General features: G+C 39.0%; 1 long non-coding RNA gene across 1 annotated transcript; it reads left to right on the top strand.

The window, feature by feature from the left end:
* The first annotated feature begins 1,103 nt into the window (after positions 1 to 1,103).
* On the top strand, positions 1,104 to 5,716 carry LOC133129608 (uncharacterized). Its single transcript, XR_009708829.1, has 4 exons — positions 1,104 to 1,164; positions 1,499 to 1,593; positions 3,492 to 3,560; positions 3,812 to 5,716. It is a non-coding gene; the product is annotated as an uncharacterized LOC133129608 (long non-coding RNA).
* Positions 5,717 to 6,593: the final 877 nt, after the last annotated feature.

Genomic DNA, 6,593 nt, shown 5'->3' with positions numbered 1-6,593 from the left:
AGGTTGGTACCATGGATTCTACCAACCCAGTTTCATCTGGCAGTTCTCACACACGTTTGATGTACCACTTGAGAATGAAATGAAGATTAATTAATTCATTCATTCATTATCCTAACCCGCTTATCCTGAACAGGGTTGCAGGTGGCTGGAGCCTATCCCAGCATACATTGGGCGAAAGGCAGGAATACACCCTGGACAGGTCGCCAGTCCATCACAGGGCACACACACCATTCACTCACACACTCATACCTACGGGCAATTTAGACTCTCCAATCAGCCTAACCTGCATGTCTTTGGACTGTGGGAGGAAACCGGAGTACCCGGAGGAAACCCACGCAGATACGGGGAGAACAAGCAAACTCCGCACAGAGAGGCCCTGGCCGACGGGGATTCGAACCCAGGACCTCCTTGCTGTGAGGCGGTAGTGCTACCCACTGCACCGAAATGAAGATTGTTATTCCTATTTTGTTTCATTGTGAAGCTCTTTCCATGGTGGACATCAGTATTTTGTCTTCTCAATACCCCTTGTTGACCTTGCTGTAAGACCAGAATGTGCTAGCTGAGAAGCAGAGACATTAAGGTCAAAGGCTGTCTGCTTGAGAGAGACAGAGAAAGACTCCTAGTAAGCACTTAATTCAGAAAGTGGTCTAATAGTAATAAGGATTATCACTAAAAGGTTATTTGTAATCATGTGATTGTCTTTATGTTAACACACATTGTCAATTAATAATCAATTAAGAAAACTACCCTTACACAACCTTACAGGGGTGAGTTTCCCGAAAGCGACAAGTCTTGAATATGTACGACATACTTCATGCACAATTTCACGTGTATTTCCGAAAACATGACGTGAGGACAATTTTTCAAGAGTAACTCAAAAAATGACCTTCCCTTCATGCTGGCTGTACACTATGCGATATCGGCCGTCTCTCACGATTGGTACATGTCACACTGTACGATGTAATGTGATAAGATCCAAGAATTTTATAGTAAGAGCAGGTATTCCATTTTACGATTACAGTAGCTACGTCATCTGATATCCACGCGCAGAATTTGAGGATGGTCGAGCAAAAAGCTGAAGACTAATCATGGACATTTTGTCTGCGACTGCAGAAAATCGTGGCAAACATTGCAGTATGTATCCAGCTTCAGTTAACGCTTCAGGTGTGTTCCGATACAGAATCAAAATAACATTAAGATGTTTATGAAAATAAACTGCACTTTCTTCAACATAATTTACATTATACCCAATTTACCGAGGCAGTTTGAAAACTTTGTTTGATCACTTTCCCAAAACGAATTATGTCTGACACATTTGTGGTAAGGTAAGGTAAGTTTTATGTATGTTTTTAAGGCGATTGATTTGTCCTCTGTCAGTACGAAAGTTGAAAGGGATTAAGCTCTAAAAGCATGGTGGTTTCCTTAGAGTAAACTGCATTATCTTTGAGTATTCACGGAGCTGCTCTCTAACTGTCTGCCAGCTTTCGTTTTCCGGTAGAAGCTGGTCTTTCCTAGGAAAGTGAAACCTACGCAAACACAAATATGCTTGGTGAGCTGGATTTTCTTCTGTTCACTATCCTCCGCTCCAAGCTGGTAAGTACTTTACATGCAATATAATTATTTACACATAACAACAATCCTTATATGTGAGCCTGTTCATACGGCAGCTGTATATAGCAGCTACATAATATATAATCTGCCTGTTTTTGTTTGTTTGGACAAAGCAATAGCGACTACTTACGGATTGAAGTAGTGATGAGTATGATATAATCTTAAACCTAGAATGCATTAATGTTTGAAACTGGACCCGGACAAGTTTGATTTTGCTGTATTTTTAAAATAAAATAGGAATTCATTATTTAATGTTTTTGATCATCACAAATGATTACTTATTATTATTATTTCAAATGTATTCATGTAGGGGTTGCTTTATGGGTCTTTGGGCAAGGCCCTTAACCCTATTTTGCTCCAGGGGGGATTGTCTCCTGCTTAGTCTAATCAACTATAAGTCGCATTGGATAAAAGCATCAGCCAAATAACATGTAATGAATCCCATTCTCCTTTGTGCAGTTACAGCTGCCGAGAGGGTGTTTTGTTAGGTGTGTGGGCTGCCAGGGTACAATCATCAGCATACAGTAGCTCGATGATATCCTCCTGATGTTGAAGACACACAGATGCTCAAACATGATCATGTACACTCACATCTAGTGACAAATGGGGAAGAATACTTTTAGTAATCAAAAAAAAATATTCAATACATTCATGTATCACTGCATTCTGAAAATAATTTATCTCAGAAAAGACAGCAAAGAGCCACTCAGCCATACATCGAATAGCATTGGAAATTAATATGGGTCCTTGACCCATCCTGTCACATTTGGGGTAGTAATACAAAATGTTTTATTTAAAACCTGAGAAAATGCAAAAGAAATATAGCTGCAAGCAGCAATACCGGTGGCCCAGCACATATGGGCTGTATAGCGCCTTGCCTGACTGATTCACCAAGATTCATGATGGTCCGCCATTGCTAAGCCTGTGAAATTTCAGCTGATTTCTGATTGGGTGATGCCGTCCATGTTTTTTTACATATCTTTTCTTCCTTGGACAGACTCTTAGGGACTTTGGCACAGTTGGAGTACAACATGATTGGTCAAATGGTTCAAGAGATAGAGGCATTTAGAAATGTTTTATTGTTATATGTGGTCCTATGTGGTCCTATGGTCATATTTGGGGGGCTTCCACAGAATCCAGGTTTGTATGTGAATACCAAATATCTTTAGGATTGAACCAAGCATAAACAAGTTATTGCCGCTTTAGTACAATTGGCCATGCCCGCAAACATGTATTGGCCCGTTGGCCATTTGACTATGCAATAATTCCCGCATAACATTTTTAGATATTTGGCCAGAGATTACATATACCATGTTTCATGCAGATTTTTCCAAGTTTTGAGGCAAAAATTGTTCCTCCTGAGGAGGGGTATATGTGTGAACAAGATTTCACATGACTGTGAAGATGTGAACATGACTGTAGCTCAAACGGAAGAGGAGATATGTCTGTTCAAATTGTTGCTATTTCAATGGATTGCTATAGCGTCACATTTTGGCCACTCGGTTTCATCTTTGTTTCTTGGCCGTTTGGAGTGACCCTCTATGATCCTGCCAAATTGACTGGACGGTTATGCTCAAAACTGAAAAAGTGGTGATGAAATAATAATAAAGAAAAACTGGAAAAACTATTTGGTGCCTAGCACCTTCGCTGCTGGGCCCCCTAAATATTATTTGTGATTCATTAAACAAGATAATACCTTGAATATCAAATGCATAGATGAATTAATTGCAAAGAGGTAACAAAGAGACCCTCATCTATGCATCAAATTCCATAGGAAATGTATGTGGGTCCAAATGGACCGATGTCATATGTTCTAGGGTTATTCAATATGTTGTGCATTCTCAGGTTAAAATGAAAATGATCAGAATTTATTCTTTCAGCCATTGACAGAAGTTCACAGAACCCACATACTGATCCCAGAGGGGAGTTCACATCACCATGACTAGCGAGTAAGTAAAGCTATATAAATAAATTGCACTGAAGTGCATGTTTGCTTTCTCCATCACAACACGGTCTTATGTAAATGTCAGAACCAATGACCTTATGATTTATCTTTAAATAACATTTGTGATGAAGAACATTTTGCAAATTGACATGTGCACTACAAACACGAGCTATAAAACACTAGCAATTAGTTAAAAATGCAATATTAATGCGAAATTGACTATAATTATATTTAAAACTGTTTTTTTTTTTTCAGACAGAAATGCATGGTTGAAAAAATTGACGTGGAAGCCCTTATCTCAATGAAGTATCAACTGAAGCAGAAGAAGCTCCTGGAGCCAATTCTGAGCACCAACCTGGATTATGCAGTTGCAGTAATAACATCCATGCCTAGCCCTAGTTTAGTAGGGGCCACACTCTGCATCACAGGGGAAAGTATGCTAGTTAAATTCCTTGTGGACAAAGATAGATCAGGTTTAAATAATTCTCAGTTACCAGCTCAGCCATACCAGAGCAATATCCATTTAACTGTAGTCTCGGACAATGGTCAGCCTAAACTGATAGAGCATGTGACCTGTGGTGATGTTATCACAGCTTCAGACATACAGGGTTATCACTTTTCTGGGCACAACTGCCAGGATATGGTTCAGCCATGTTCTGAACAAGCCAGGTGTCTAATGTCAAATCGTCAGAATGTAGCAATGCTACACATAATTTGCAACCGCCTGTCTCTCACATACTCAATTGGTAAGCATGCCAAGGATGATCAGAGTGTTAATCAGTCGCCACAGACAACACAGCTCAATGTCTGTAACAGTTACAGAATAAAAACTGAATGCAGGCTCAAGTTTTCAGGTTTCACCCCAATAGGAAAGCTACTGAAAATGAAATGTTGGATTGAACAGGAAAAGCCACAGAAAAAGGGTCTCATTGCCTGTGTAGATCACCTCTTGAAGCAATTCACTGAACTTCCAAATCCACCTTCCAATTATGCCTTCATGCTACAGAGCGATGGGGAAATGGTTGAGTTGGTTAATGCCTTTGCGATACCAAGATATTTGCATATTTTTGGTGGCCCAAATGGTGTGTCTATGGTGCCTGACAAATGGCAATAAGATTAATTAGATTTACCCAAAATGTAAAAGTCTCATTCTTTTTATCATCTGCTGACAGTATGAACAACGTGCATGTTATTCACTGGTTTAACCCTTGTGTAGTCTTAACATTCTGTATACTCCCCTTGTCCTAAGGGTAAAAAATTACCTGCCTTCACTAAACCCCTAAAATAAAGCAGTTTTATTGAATTTTAAACCTGAAATATATTTTGCATGGAGAAACAACCTGTCACTCATCACAAATTTTGTCATCAAATTTTAAGTTGAAGAAAGATAATTTAGGGGGTTTAGTCTGCTGTTAAACATAGTGGTGGTCATTTTTGACAGCACAAGGGTTAAAGAATTAAGTCAAGAATTGAAGTTCTCTTCTCTTTATAATGAAAAGAACAGTTTGTAATATTTCTAAAAAATTATTATGAAGAGCAGTGAACTAAATTAAATCAATTTTTTGTGACTACCCTTCACCTTTAAAAAGGGTGGCCTGTAGCGTAGTGGTTAAGGTAAATCACTGGGACCCACAAGGTCGGTGGTTCTAGTCCCAGTGTAAGATCCGCACAGCCGTTGGGCCCTTGAGCAAGGCCCTTAACCCTGCATTGCTCCAGAGGAGGATTGTCTCCTGCTTAGTCTAATCAACTGTTCGTCACTCTGGATAAGAGCGTCTGCCAAATGCCATTAATGTAATGTAATGTAATGTAATGTAATGTAAACTGCACTTTTATAAGAAGATCAGCTGGTCGGTTGTCCCAATCATATTGTTCTTCTGCGTCCAATTGCTTATGGCTCTCCAGGTAATCCCAGACAGCCTCAAGCTGTTTTTTTTTTTAATCTGAAAAGGGGTCTGTTACTTTACATGTTACTTCACTTAAACAAAATACAAAGATTTCTCTGTCACGTAAAATGTTTTTGGAAAATTAATCGCAAGAATGAGTCATATATATGAACATGATGTCGTTAAATTGCTCATACAAGTTAAGTCTCAAATTTGCTTTTTTTGGCTGTCACACAAATGCAGAAAATAAATAAATAAACATGTTGGATTAATTAAATCTGAGTGAGAGTTTTGAAATCACAAAATACCATATTGGGGGAAATCCTGTTATTACTAATTACAGAATAGACAATCAAACGACAGCAAAGACAAGGACAAAAGATGATGACTATTCGGGTTAATATTTTATTGACATGTCATTCAAGCCTTCTAATTGGTTGAACCAAAAATCCAAGCCTTCTGATTCAGTTAATGTTCACATCAACCATCAGAATGGAGAAAATGTGAAGTCAGTGATTTCGACCGTGGCATGATTGTTGGTGCCAGACTGGTTTGAGTATTTCATTAACAGCTGATCTCCTGGGATTTTCACATACAACAGTCTCTAGAGTTTATTCAGAATAAAAAATCTAGTGAAAGGCAGTTCTGTGGACAGAAACGTCTTGTTGATTAGAGATGCCAATGGAGACTGGCCAGGCTGGTTTAAGCTGACAGAAAGGCTACGGTAACTCAGATAACCACTCTGTAAAATTGTGGTGAGCAGAAAAGCATCTCAGAATGCACAACACGTTGAACCTTGAGCAGGTGGATGACAACAGCAGAAGACCATATCAGGTTCAACTTCTGTCAGCTTTAATTAATAACGGGGCCTATTCCTTGAGATGTACACAAGCAAAGTGTATGCACCTCAGCAGTTAAAGGACATGCAAGTCGTGGGGAGATAGATGTATTCCTGGGTAGGAGAGGGTGTCTCTCATGTTAGACCAAGATAAGTGCATTCAGACTCTGATGTCAGCACATTGTCCAAAGTGATTTTACCCACAGAAATGGTGGAATATCTAGCTACTGCATTTTCATAATGATTTCCATACACTATTCACGAATTTGGAAGTAAACAATAATGTTTTGCTAAATCTATCTCTTATCTGTTTAAC

Source organism: Conger conger, chromosome 5, assembly GCF_963514075.1.
Source record: "Conger conger chromosome 5, fConCon1.1, whole genome shotgun sequence".
NCBI classification, from domain to species: Eukaryota; Metazoa; Chordata; class Actinopteri; order Anguilliformes; family Congridae; genus Conger; species Conger conger.
The sequence above is the reverse complement of the archived record's forward strand: the minus strand, read 5'-3'. Positions and strand labels throughout refer to the sequence as shown.